The following is a 13,168-nucleotide window of genomic DNA, read 5'->3' on the forward strand; positions in this document are numbered from 1 at the left end:
GGCCTTGCCCTGGCCGGGGGAGACGCTTCCCCCGGGCACAGGCCCTGCAGGGTGCAGGTCTCTGGGTTTGCGTTGCCGGCCGGTGAATGCCGGAGCCGCCGCGGCTGCAGGGGAGGGCAGCGCCGGTGCGGGGACCTGTCTCTGCCTGCACCCGGGCCCCGGGAAGCCTGGCTTAACTCTAACGCTGGCCGAGGATATCGATCCAACAACACGTCGTAGTGCCTTCCTGGAGTAAGTACGCCTCTGCTGTAGTGGGGGGGGGGTTAAATTCACAACTTTGATTATACCTCAAACTTTCTATCCCAGCTGCTAGTGTTTGTGGGATGCAGGGTGCTACAGACGCGGTGTTTCCAGCGGGATGTACTTAGACGTGAGATGAAAAACACGATCTGTAATACTGCATTCATCTCGTTGTTTGAATCTCTGTCCACTCTGAGACGTGTTACAGTGAACAGATACCACGCTTGCATCTATTCTTCCTATTTTTATTTTTTTCCCTAATTTAATTTCAACACCATTTAGCTTTAATTTTATTTATCTGGGTTTTGTTATGCTAAGGACTCGGTAAGACATGATGCCACTGTATAAAATCAAATGCTCCATAATTCACTGGCAACACAGCAAGACTCTTAACTTCACCTGCTTTCAGTGGTGTTGCTAATAACTTCCCGAGGGTGGTGATGTGGGTTGGTTTCCAGCCTGTTCCTGGTAGTCTTTGATTGCCATACAACCAGTCTTTGCACTCTGTTTTTGTTTACCAGCTCCTAAAGGAGCAGTAAACTAAAACTGCCTAAAGGCAGTTTGTATGTGTATGGGGAAAGGGTAAGTTAAGGGGGACAGGGATGTTTTTGCGTTGCTACTCCTGTTCTCACCATCTGCAAGGTCGGAAAAAAATGAAAACGGCTTTGGCTGTGAACCCTTAGGTGGGGAGATCTGGAATGAAATGCTGCCGTGACATGAGGTTGCCTTGTGGGCAAAGAATTTCACATGCTCAGCACTGCTCTACAAAAATACCCCAACTCATATTACACAGGGAAGAACCAAGCTGATAGTTCCCTTTTCTCTGTTACGCTAACTTTTATATTTTTTATAATGTGTAAGGAAGACTTATACATTAGCAATGTACTTCTTTTTTTTTTTTTAGGAATAAACTTTGTAATTTCTCGTGTTTGATTCTCCTTTCTACTCTCCTGTAATACCCCTACCCCCCACCTCACCAGGCCCGAATTAAAAACTAATGATAAAGCCCATTAAAAACTAATGATAAAGCTCTACTACTCACTACCCTTTCCTAGGGTAGACTTTAAAAAAATGTTTTAATGAAATGAAATTATAGATTATGGGAATAGCATGAAGGGTTTGACTTAAATTCATAAAAAGCATAAAGTAGCAACTAAGAATAAAATTCTTCAATTTGAACCACTGTAGTATAGTTTATTTGGTCCTTAAGGTTTCACTTAAATGTAAACTACAGCAAGTATAATCGAGGCTCTCTGGGTAACTTATATGGTTTCTTAATGACTGCTCGATATTTTATTGTATTCTGCTCTGTACTTTTTCACTGCCCTCCTGTGCTGTTTTTGCAGTGATGCTTCGTTTTTTCTGTGAACTTCTGTTCTTTATTAAAAACAGAAAATAAACCGCATATGATTAAAAAGACAATGTATGCCAGTAATTAGAATAAAAAATACTTGGTTAATTCACAAAGGAAAAATGGTGATCATCTTGGATACTACTGCATAGTTACTGTCAGCAGATGTCATTTTACCATAATAGTGAGTCTATTCGTGAATTTTACAGTGCTGGGAAGATAATTCATTGTTAGTGTGCTTAGCTTGTCTTCATGACATCATTTTTTGACACTGTTTTGTCGGGCTGAAATATCTTGTCCTCAGCAGTATGGTAGTCTCACAAAGACATGGAGGATTTGCATGTGCAGTGTGTTGCAGATATCCACATGTTATGTGTTATACAAAATGAGAGCTTAAAATGTGTGTCAAAAATACTAGATGTTTTTTAGATTAATAACAATTCCCATACTTTAACAGAAATCATATTTTATAGGTGTATAGACACTATAAATAAGACCTCTTTAATCAATCGTATTTATATCTATTTCCAAATACCCTTTTAATGAGAGCTTTTAGAGAAACTGTGAAAGAGTTTTGTAGAATCACTGGCATTCTTTAGCACTAGGTGCATATTGCATGCAGTAGCACGTGAACTTGATCATTCAGTTCACATTTTATAAAAAACAGAAAAATGTTATCCTATATCCAAAACCTGTATGCAATCCAGACATCATTAGGTCTTCTATTAAATCCCTGGAGACAAACTGAGCGTGTCAATGTGACCTATAACATCAGTGGACAGAGGAATATGCATACTAATAATATATGTTGATTTGAAGGAGCCAAAACCTCCTAGTGTTTCGTCCGTACTGAATTCAGTATGTATTTGGATCTGTTTCAGTATTGTTAATCATTCTTTTAGCGGTGCTTTCTACTCGTGTTATCTAGGAATGCAAAACAGTAACATTAAATCAGAGAAAACAGTTTGAGAGGCATGAATTAAAATATTTAATATATGGCGCAGCTTGAGAGTTGCAAAAAACACAGTCATAAATTTGAATTTTGTTTAAATTAAAATTGTAATAGAAGCTGCTATGCAGTCATGTGAATGGTGATGAGAGCAATGTAAATGATGTGAGATGTACAGGTCCTAATTCTTGTGAAGTACTGATTTTGCCATTCTTCTACTTTCACAGAATTCCAATTCACACTTCCAATTAAAATGAAAAACGTGTGTTATTTTCTGTCTTTATATACTTTATATACAAGTTCTTGATTTAAACTGGTAGCAGTAGTTGCTTCTACAGGAAAAATAACAGTAATAGATATAGGACAAATATGTTTTAGGACAGATGTGACCTAGTGCAGCACTGAAACGCAGGTCCTTGAATGATTTTTATTTATTATTGTGGATTTTAAATGTTTCGAAATAATCTCGTGGTTGGTATCTTCATGTTTACATTAAGTTAAATATCAGTCTTACCTTAATTAAGGAACGGCTACTTTTGCATGCTAATGGCTGAAATATTCTTGTCTAATTTATGAACTTGTCAACAGACTACGTAACCAGTGCTCGATGGGACTTCTTTGTGCATTTTATCCTTTTCTTCCTGTCTGTGATAATACTTGTGTAGGGCTGTTCGTAGTGGCAATGTACAGGTTGACTTTTTAACATCATGGTTTGGATGAATGGCAGTGCAAAAGGTGAAGCTAAGGCGTAAGTCCGAGGCTTATTTTTGAGTAAATATGTGTAACAAATTTGTGAAGTTTGTAAAATGTGAAAAGTTCATTTTGAAGGTCCCAGTAGCAGTGGAACTTGTGGTGTTAGGTGTGCCTATCACAAGTGCTAGTCTGGTTTGGTTAAAGTCTTAAGTTAATAAATGTAATTCATGAATGTATGTCCCTCAGACCTTATGAAGAGTTGTCGATACGGCATGTCTAGAATATGGCATGTAGCATACTGGGATCTTGAGTTTGGTGCCCTGTTTGTTTGTGGTGAGCTTTGGATGGCTGAGTCATGTCTGGGCACTGCAGTTTGCACAATTTAATAACACTGTGGAGGTGGTTCGGTGTTTAAGGGGATGTGTAGACTTACACATTTTAGATAACAGCCATTCTGTGCTCTCCTATAGCTCTCTGATACATGTAGGTTTAACTTAAAATTTAAGTAGTTGTTAGAAGCTTTTTTTATATATAATTTATGAGATTTTGGGGGGGAAATCCTTCTCCCTGTTGAATTACAGCCTGAATTCATGAATTATTTGAGTGGCCTATTTTACAATTAGATGCCTCAAAGCTAAGGTGGATGTTCTTAAAACTCAAGTCTGAAAGCACACTGTTGTCTTTATTTTTTACTGTAAAGAAAATCAGATGCACAGAGCTTCATTTCTGCATCCATCCAGAGCTGTTACCACCGTGACCGGTCTGGAGAGTGGCATCTCTCTCCTGACTAACTGTCTTTGGCATCTGGAGACGGGGAATGTTCCCTCAGGATTTGAAAAGCTTGTTTTGCTAAGAAATAAGTAAGTGTAAGCTATTTACTCAAACTTGAGGAAGACGCATTTGCAGTGATGTTTCTCTCTCCTTCTTGTCCTTGTATTCGATGGTGCATTAGTTACATCCCTTACCCATGAAGTGTGAAGCTTGATTCTCTATCCCCTTTTCAGCTTGAAGTAACTTGAGCTCACATCTCCCTCTTCCCAGGAGAGTGCAACGAGCAGCATGTCATAAGCTGTCCTTCATTTCACCTGCAACTGTGGTGCTTTGAAAGAAGTAATTAATTAGGCCAGAGGGAGAGTGACTCCTGCCCTGTGATCAAGGCATTCAGCTGAGTTGAGGGAAATCTGGTTTCTATGGGTGTTCCATTCTTTGATCCAGTAAATATTTTTCTGTTTCATAGCTTCAGCGGGAATAGTGTAGGACAGACTATAGTCTGTGGGTTAGGGCACTACCCTTCCACGCAGAGATGTACTTGTGAGCCAGCCTCTTCGCCTGAAAAGAGCCGACCGCCCACTTTTACTTCCTCTGTGGTTGCTTTCCTGATGCTCTGAAATTGCTCGACGGTGCTTGGGGGCATGCTTCTGCCTTCTCATCCGAAACTTCAAAATTGCATGACTCCTTTCCTCATCAGCTTGTGAAAGGGGTGACTTTGTATCTTGCTCCTGGGGAGGCCTGAAGGTTTTACAACCCTTTTTAATAACATAGGTACCTCTTGAGCTTCTAGGGTAGGTGACGTTTAAGGTACAGCCTTCACAACTTTGTTTCCTGTCAGGTTAGATGGCTTCCTGCTTACTATCCCAGTTATTTTATAATTTCTATTATATACCCAAATTCATTGTAGCCATGTTCAAAATTCTCCTGTGGGTCCACTTTGTGCTTCTAGTCTCATATGCACTAGTAAATCTAAGAAAAGTGTAGATTTTGGGGCAATGAAGGCCAGAATTTGGCAAGACTGAGGTTCCCTTCAGGAGGAAGTCTTTATTTTGGGGTTAGAACACAATTTGAGCCTGGTTTGATACAGTTGTCCAGCGTGGGTGTCTCATCTTTGCTGAGATGCTTTATGATATCCACTGTGTCTATGCTTGGCTAGCAGATGCAAGATGGCCAGAAGAACCATGTCCCAGTAGTGTCCTAAGACTATTGTTGTCTAGCCTGAATGTGGTTAGACTGAGAAGTGGGAGGAAGGGGTTGTCTTCTTGTTTTTCAAAGACATTTCAAAGAAAACCTGCTTTCTGTTTTATTTTCTTTATTGCAAGTGTATTTGGTACCTAGCCCATTTTCATTTTGCAGCCGCCCCAGATTAAGTCTGGGAGGTTAGCTTGAGTTAATGGCTTTCTGGGAAAGGGAGGGAGGAAGTTCATCTCCTGGTTTCTTTCATGCATATTAATAGCGGTGTGGAGCTGTGGGGCAAAAATTCATTACTGTCGGTTGTTAGCTGGTATGAAACGCTGAGTGATGGTGCCACTTAAGGAGCTGAATTGGTTTTGGAGAATAAGGAAAATTCTCTCTGGTAACTGATCCATATGATGCTATCTCCAGTAAATTGATTTCAGAATTGTGTTTAAATAGTTTCCATAAGAGATGTGCAGTGATATTTATCTGGTACAGATGATTTGCTAGTCCTAATTTTTCGGAGGGTGTTCATTTAATGCTGTGGAAATTGGGGGAGGGAGGCAATGGTGAGGGGAAAATTTTATAATAATATTCCTCACAGTTGTTCAAGCCTGTTTAGATTTTAGAAGGCTAGATTGTTAAATTTGTTATGATTTATTTCCAGGAAAGTCTAATTTTGTCGCAGTTATACTTTCTCCCACCCACATACACACGATCCGACTCCTTGTGCTGTATTGCTTTGTAATTGCACAGCGTTTTGCTTCAAGGATCATCTGTAAACTGTTGGTGACTCCTTCAAATAAAGATTTCATGACGGATGTTGGCATCTTTAGAAGCTTCTGGAAATAAGTCTGTAATCATCTCCCTAATAATTGTGGCAGCAGAGGAAATGGGAGCTGATATTCTGTAACCGTTTTTCCTATGTTTTTATTACGAAAGTATAAATGCCCTGTAGGACTGGAACACTTCCCTCGGCCTCTCACAAGGCCACGCTGCAGCGGGGCTCTGTAATGCCAATTACTGCGGGGATGGTTTGCCGTTCCAAATGAGATCATGATGGGGACGCTGGAAAACGAGTCTCTCTCAAAATGTGTTTCATGCTCTGAATACTTGAGAGATTTTGTTAGAGTACGATACTTAGGTCTACCGGGTTTATGTTTTTAATTAGAGAAGGTGTTAAAAAATCCACTTACTATTTTGTATCAACCTCTTGTATTCAAGAGGAAAATAGAAAGTATTTCCTGATCTTGAAGTATTCTGGGAATATGTTGCCTGTAGAACTGATTCGTATTTCTGCAACTAGGTAATCTTACTACTTTTATTTTATTTTTTTCCGAAAAGACAGGGAGAGAGCTCACATATTAGAGGCCTTAGAAGTATAGATAATCTGCTTGTCCATTTTTATACTGTGAGACAAAAAATGGTTGGGGTCTGACTACTTACACCTTTGTTTTACTGAGGTTTTGATTCATTATAGCACAGGCAGTATCATGTTGTCCTTTACTGAACTAAAAGTAAATCCGCCAAAAAAAAGTCCCCTTTTGTTCTGCTGCTGAGGAACACTGTGGGCTGCCAAATCCTGGCAGTCTGAGTCACCACAGTCGTAATAAAGTGTTTGTACTTTTGCGGTTGCTGTTATTCCGTGTCTTCTAATTTATTCATAAGGCAAAGGGACACCTACAGGTTAAAATACTACTTTTTAAAGAAATATTTGATGTTTATACTGAAATAACATTTGTCAAAAGAGAATTAAATACACACTGGTAACACTTCAAAGCTTCCAAGGAGCAAATGGTAGTCTTTAACAATAAGAAATACATATATACATATATTTAACAAATTCAGTTTTCTCTGTAAGAGCAATGTTAGACTTCAAAAAATTATGGGATTCGTTTAAACTCCTTAGTGAACTCTGCTGTTTTGGCTATATGATCTGACCTGATAATGATCTGATAACCAGGGAGACTGTTTCCTTCTGTAAAAAAAGAAAAAAAATATGTATTTTAAGGACAGAAACTCTGACCCTGGGAATGCTTATTTGTATTTTAACTTTGCGTGGGCTGTGACCCAGCAAGCGTAACTCATGTAATTGAATTCAGTTGTTTTCAGGATCACTCCCAAACAAAGCAGTCAACTGTTAAGTTGCAATATTCAAATAAAACTCAGAATGATTGCACATGAGCAACTGAGGGAAAGCAAGGTGGTTCTGAATCAATGATGGGTACCTGTAAGGCTGATAAATACATTCCCTGACTCCACAGAAGATGTGTGCAGATGTCTTGTGGGTGGCTGTGTGTACAGTGTGCTGGTCTGGCTGATGTGCCCTGTTGCCCATGCTGGGGGAGGAGATGAGGGTTCTTACAGATTCTTGATCCCATCATCTGTGCATGGAGAGGAGATGGGTTTCCTTATAACTTCTCAATTCTTTAGCTATTTATGGGTAGGTGTCGTCATGATTTAGGCTTTTAACTCTAATATTGGTTATTGAGGCAGAAACAATGATTTCTTTCTTTCTGTTGGTAAAAGAACAACAAGGCTTTTATTCCTTTTTTGCCTGATACATAGGGAATTCTGTATGCCATTTACCTTTCCATAACATTGAGCTGATGAAATTCCCACAGTTCTGTCAAAGAAGCCAAAGTTGGTAAATCAGATCATTAGTAACTTTCCCTGACTCCGTCCTGTAGAGCTGCTGAGCAAACGGGAGGTGGACTGAGCTGAGTGTGGGTGGTGGGCAGCAGGGTGGTGCGGGATGCCTATGGAAATACATGTGGTAGAAAGTACTATAACTTTAATTGCTGCTCTGAGTCATACTACCACTACAGCTGTTTCCCAAAGAAGAGGTTCTCATGCTATCAACAGGACATTCACATGAAGAAAGGAGATGGTAGATAAGCAAATGCAAATATATTACATGCCCTCTATCCTTTAGTTTGTAATACATTCTCTAGTGACGAGTTCAGCGTGAAACACTTGGTGACATGTAATTATATATGCATTAAGTAAATGGCAGTTAATTCATGGTATCCATCTCTCAGGGTATATATTCTTAATGCACTGAGGTATGGATGCGTGAGTAGTAGTACAGCGCTGAACTTCTTGATTCATGTGGCAATGCAGTCCTGCTCGGGGTGCTGACTTCCTTTCTCCTTTTTTTTTGCCCATAAAAGGAGAAAACTGCTGCCATATGACTCGCTTTAGAGAGAATCACAAGGCGAGGATTGGGGGGAGGTTATTCAGGTAGCTTTGTCTCTTGTACATGGTACGAGACATTCTGCTTTCTGTGTTTAATGTGATATTACTAGCAGAGTATGTGGCAGTATTTCCTTCAGCTGACATTGAGGTAAAACATTTCATTCCTCTAATAATTTCTCCCCCCCCCCCCCCATGGATGAGAAATTCTGAAGGGAAGTTAGATATAAATGAGTTTGGAAAGAAGAATAAAAATCCCCGTTCTCGGGGTTTAGGCTGTCCTCCAAACCTGCAGACACTTTCCTGTTGGTGGTTAAAGAATGACTGTGTGGTGTTCTCCCATCTTGTGCTAGTGACTGTGAGAAGGCATACCTAAGTTTATTGCTTAATTTTGCACTGTTAAAAAATATTTCATCTCCAGTTTTCCAGAAAACAGACTATTCAGGTGATTCTCTGAAGACTTGCCCAGAAATCAAATCTGGACATGTCGGTGCCTTTCCGTGACTGGAGAAGTCCTTGTGCCCACTTGCTCTGCAGTCTTACAGTGACTTTCAGTGTACAGTAAAGCAAGAGTCGCCTGACTTCCTTTGACATGTTCTGACAAAAAGCATAGCCCTCCCACTGGTGAGGGTCACGTTTTCTCCATAGAGCAAAGGCAATTAACAGCTCTAAGTTCCACACAGTGTCTGCCATGGGCTACTGGGGGGTGTTCAATGGGTTCCTGATTCGGCATCGGAATGTGCAGGATGGTCTCAAACTGTCAGCTTCAACCATGCTGCCTGCTGGTGTCCTCCATGTGCACTTAAAACCATCTCCGAGTCAATGATTCATAGTACTGATCAGCTTGGCTTTAGTCAGCCTTGTACATTCCCTTTACTTACTGATGCTGTGAAACGATTTGACATGGAGGCATGTAAATTAGCTGTCGTTCTTCTTTCTCTGTCCAACACAAGATGTTTTAGAAATCACAGCAGAATGGATCTACCCGTGGAAACCAGACTTTTTTTCTTTGACAGCTGCGAAAAGTGGAGATCTTTGACCCAAACATTTACTTTCTTATGAAATGAAGCATTTTGTCAAGGAGTCCAAAGGGAGCTGGAGAAAATGAAGTAGTAATGAGCAGTCATTTCCTAGTGTCAATCTTTTCTAGCATCACCGTAGGTATCCTGAGAACAGAGAGAAAGGACTGTACTAATTCTGGATCTAAAGTCACATTTTCTTTTTCTTCAAGCTGGCTTATTAATTTTTTTTCCCCATCAGAACTAGGATGTAGGCCAAGATCTGTGAGAAACAGATGTTTGTCTCACGCCAGCAGTATTATCATCACTGAAATTTAATGAATTTGTTACTTCACTTATGTGGGAGGGTTTTTGTTGTGTTCTAGGTTTTTGGTTGTTTTTCTTGAAGATCTGATAGTGAGTTTTCTGGTTAATTGGAGTGATGGTCTTTAGTCGAGTGTTGGTGTCACAGTTGGGGTAGATGTGTCATCTTTTCTTCTTTTTGAAAGACAGAAATTGTACCTGTAGTTCAAGGCAGTACGATTGAAGTATTCCAGGTAAATCGGGGTGTGGGAGTTCACCATCTGGGACTATTAGGTTGGAGCAGGTGAACTATTAGGTGGACTCACTGGACCAGATTGGCAGCCAATATTCCAACAGTTGCAAATGATTGGTCAAGGTTTTACAGAATAATATGCAGTTTTGTCAATGCCATTACACTTTCAAGACTACTCCAAGGTAACCAGAGTTGGGAATGGAGAAGCATGTAGTGAGATGATCTGCAGGTAAGCAGCTGTGAAAGGGGTGTATGTTTTTGTACTGTCCGTGTGATTTTTCAGTACCCTGTGACACTGCATTATCACTTATATCTATACAAAGTTTTAAACACAGTGATTCTTGCTAAGTATAATATTTACATCCAAACTTGCACCAGGGCAGTCATGTTTTCCTTTGGAAAATTTTTATATCTCTCTCTTGTGTTTACAAAGACTTGTTGCTTGTGCTTCGTTTTGTGCCTCTTTTTGTGCAAATTAAGGGTAAATGTTTTTGATTCAGGTTTGCTTTTTTTTTTTAAGTTGGGATTTCTGATTTAGAAGAAAGAAACGAATTCGTGAAGACATAGATAAGTTTGTGAATTATTGAAGAAAACACAGCAAACTTGTTCCTGAAACAGTAATCTTGTAAAGTGTTTGAATTTCTTCCTTGCCCACCACACCAATGTGGGTAAAGGTTGGAGAAGCAGAGTCTCAGCTGCTGTGCATTGGGATGCTGTCTGTAGAGCTACGCCCGCTTTATACCAGCTGACAGTCTGGACCAATGTTATACTGGCAGCAGTCCAGGCTTGCTGAAATGAAGAAGTCAGATGCTCATCTTCAGTCTGTCTGAACACATTAAAAAAAGTCCAAAACCTAGAGAGTGCAGATTTTCACGTGCTGCATATGATACATGTAGAAACACAAATGCTCAACTGTTACATGTTTATTTGGTTCTGTTCTCGTGATTTGAAAGCAACAACCACCTGGGAGAGGGTGTGATATTAAAGCCAGAAACTATAATGCCTGGAAAAGGTGACCTGTTAACTCTGAAATGCATTGGCTACTTACGGAATTAACTTCTAAAAATGATGTTCTCCAGAAGCAACTGGGTACTATAATTGTGTGGCATGTTCATAGTAGGAACTAAATAAGGAATGGATATGGCATGCGACTGTACTGTTACATTTTTAGTACTGTTCGTGACACAGTTTTGTCCTGTGCCAACTAACACTCTCCCAGATAATGCCTAAGCATAGCTCTGGGGTCAGTAGAGACGGTGGACCATTTCCAAAAGGCTGTTTGGATCTGGCCAGGCTGTTTTGGAGGGATAGGATTTCAGTTGTACAGCCACGAGCTTGTACCATGCTCACTGGTTCCAAGCCCAGAGCGTGGCTATGTGCCCTGGTCTGTTTTATCTTCTGACATATATGTGGCCACAGATCCTGCTTTCCAGGAAGCTGGGGTTCAACAGCTTCTTTGGGAAGGCAACGGCAAAAACTTTGGGAAGGCAACGGCAGGATTGTCTTTGTGTGCTTAGAAGGGTAAGAGAAAAAATTCTATCAAACCTGAAAGTGAGAAGCAGTGTCTGGAAAGCTGGAAAAATAATCCAGAGCAATTAAAAATCATAGAATAATTGAATTTCATATTGTTTTCATAAGAAAAGCCCCAGGGAATACACAGGTGTAATTGGCCATTTTGAAAGTGCTAGTTTAAAAAAAAAAAAAAATGAAGAATTATGGCCTGGCATTTTTAATCAAAATGAATAAATTAAATGTAAGCAGATGGCATCTACAGTGTCCTCAACCAGAGGATGTATATCCTGGCAGTATAAAATTTATCCCTGTCCGAAGCTTTGCCTTCTGTTAACTAAAGGAGCAGTAGCAACCTGCTAGCGCAAACCTGAGTTGGCATGATCTTTAAGTTTTCCCTGGGGAATTCCTGTCTCAAGCAGATATTTCAGCCCTCTTCTAATTGTCTGATTGCCTTCTGTCAAGAATATGCAAGTCTAACTTTATATTTGGCAAAAACTGTAGGGGGGTGGGTGTGTGGCAGGGGGATGTTTTTAAGCAGTGTTAAAATTATTAGCTTCCTAATGACTTAACAGAGTCTGGTCCAACAGACAACTTACGGGTTGACTCTAGTCCATGGAGCACTTCCATCTGTCTCACAACCTCTCTTCTATAGGAGATGAGGAATAGCTGTGGGGCCGACGTACACTGCCTGGGGAACTGGCCACATATCCTTCCACCTGGAAGTGGTCCAGTGATCAGAAACCGAGCTCCTGGTCCCCACGTGGACAGTGGCAGGCCAAGTGCCATTCCTAGGCTGGGAATTCCTGGCGTGATTTGTGGTTTGAGGGTTGCATGGGGAGAGAATCAAAGCTCAGGTCAGGATGCTCTAAGGATGAACTGCCCTGAATTACCTGTATTACCATTGACATCTCTTGCATCTTTCTCCATAATTTTTTTAATAGTACCAGCTTGGTGGTAAAAACTTTAATGAGCCTATGCTTTTTCAGTACATACATTGATAAGTGTGTTCTGCTGCTGCTCCTTTTTTTTTCTATATCTTAAATCAAAATATAGATTTGTAACTTCATTTTGGAACATATAGCTTCTACTTTTTGAGTAAAGGACTTCTGAAACTCAAAGTAACATTGCAGTTGCATAGTTAGGATTCAGAGTCTGGCCTCTGACACACACTTCATCTTATTTAACTCTTCTGTTTCGCCTTTGAACTACATTATGTAGTCCATTCTGTAATGCAACTTCACTTAACTCTTTATTTGCAAGTAGAATTAATTTGGCATCTTTGCTGTTTATGCTTTGTTGAATACTGATCATACAGCCTTAATTATTTCTTACACAGCAGGAAACTTTCAAAGTAGCAGCTGTGTTTTGCCTTAAGTCAAACTGGTTGTAGACTATGACTGCTCAAATCCCTGAGTGGATAATAAGCTTTACTCCCAGCAGGTCCCCCAGACTACTCTGCTAACGGTACTGAACTGACTTCTGTGTTCCATTGTGTAAATGCATTTTAACTAGGGATAAATTGAATTACTGGATGTTACCAAAACAGTAAAAGAGAATTTTCTCTTCTGCATTAATATGTGATAGTTTGCTTCCTTGTTGACATCCTTCCCTTAAAGCAGCATTAAGGTTTTTGCTAAGGTTACCAGAGTGTCTATTTGTTTCTGTCCAGTTTTATCGTGCTGATGTTTAAGAAATCATCACTTTCTTCCCGACTCGTCAATTCTCCT

The 13,168-nt window shown here is 40.1% G+C and overlaps 1 protein-coding gene across 3 annotated transcripts in view; it reads left to right on the plus strand.

The window, feature by feature from the left end:
* Positions 1-192: 192 nt before the first annotated feature.
* The window catches only part of FAM49A (family with sequence similarity 49, member A), a 55,213-nt gene continuing 42,237 nt past the window's right edge, over positions 193-13,168 (plus strand). For 2 of the 3 annotated variants that reach the window (XM_009334350.1, XM_009334349.1), the window contains exon 1: positions 193-231. The gene's annotated coding sequence lies outside the window, so the exon portion shown is untranslated. The remainder of the gene's footprint in view (positions 232-13,168) is intronic. The other variant, XM_009334351.1, reaches the window with a different exon arrangement.

This window comes from Pygoscelis adeliae, unplaced genomic scaffold, assembly GCF_000699105.1.
Source record: "Pygoscelis adeliae isolate BGI_AS28 unplaced genomic scaffold, ASM69910v1 Scaffold211, whole genome shotgun sequence".
NCBI lineage: Eukaryota > Metazoa > Chordata > Aves > Sphenisciformes > Spheniscidae > Pygoscelis > Pygoscelis adeliae.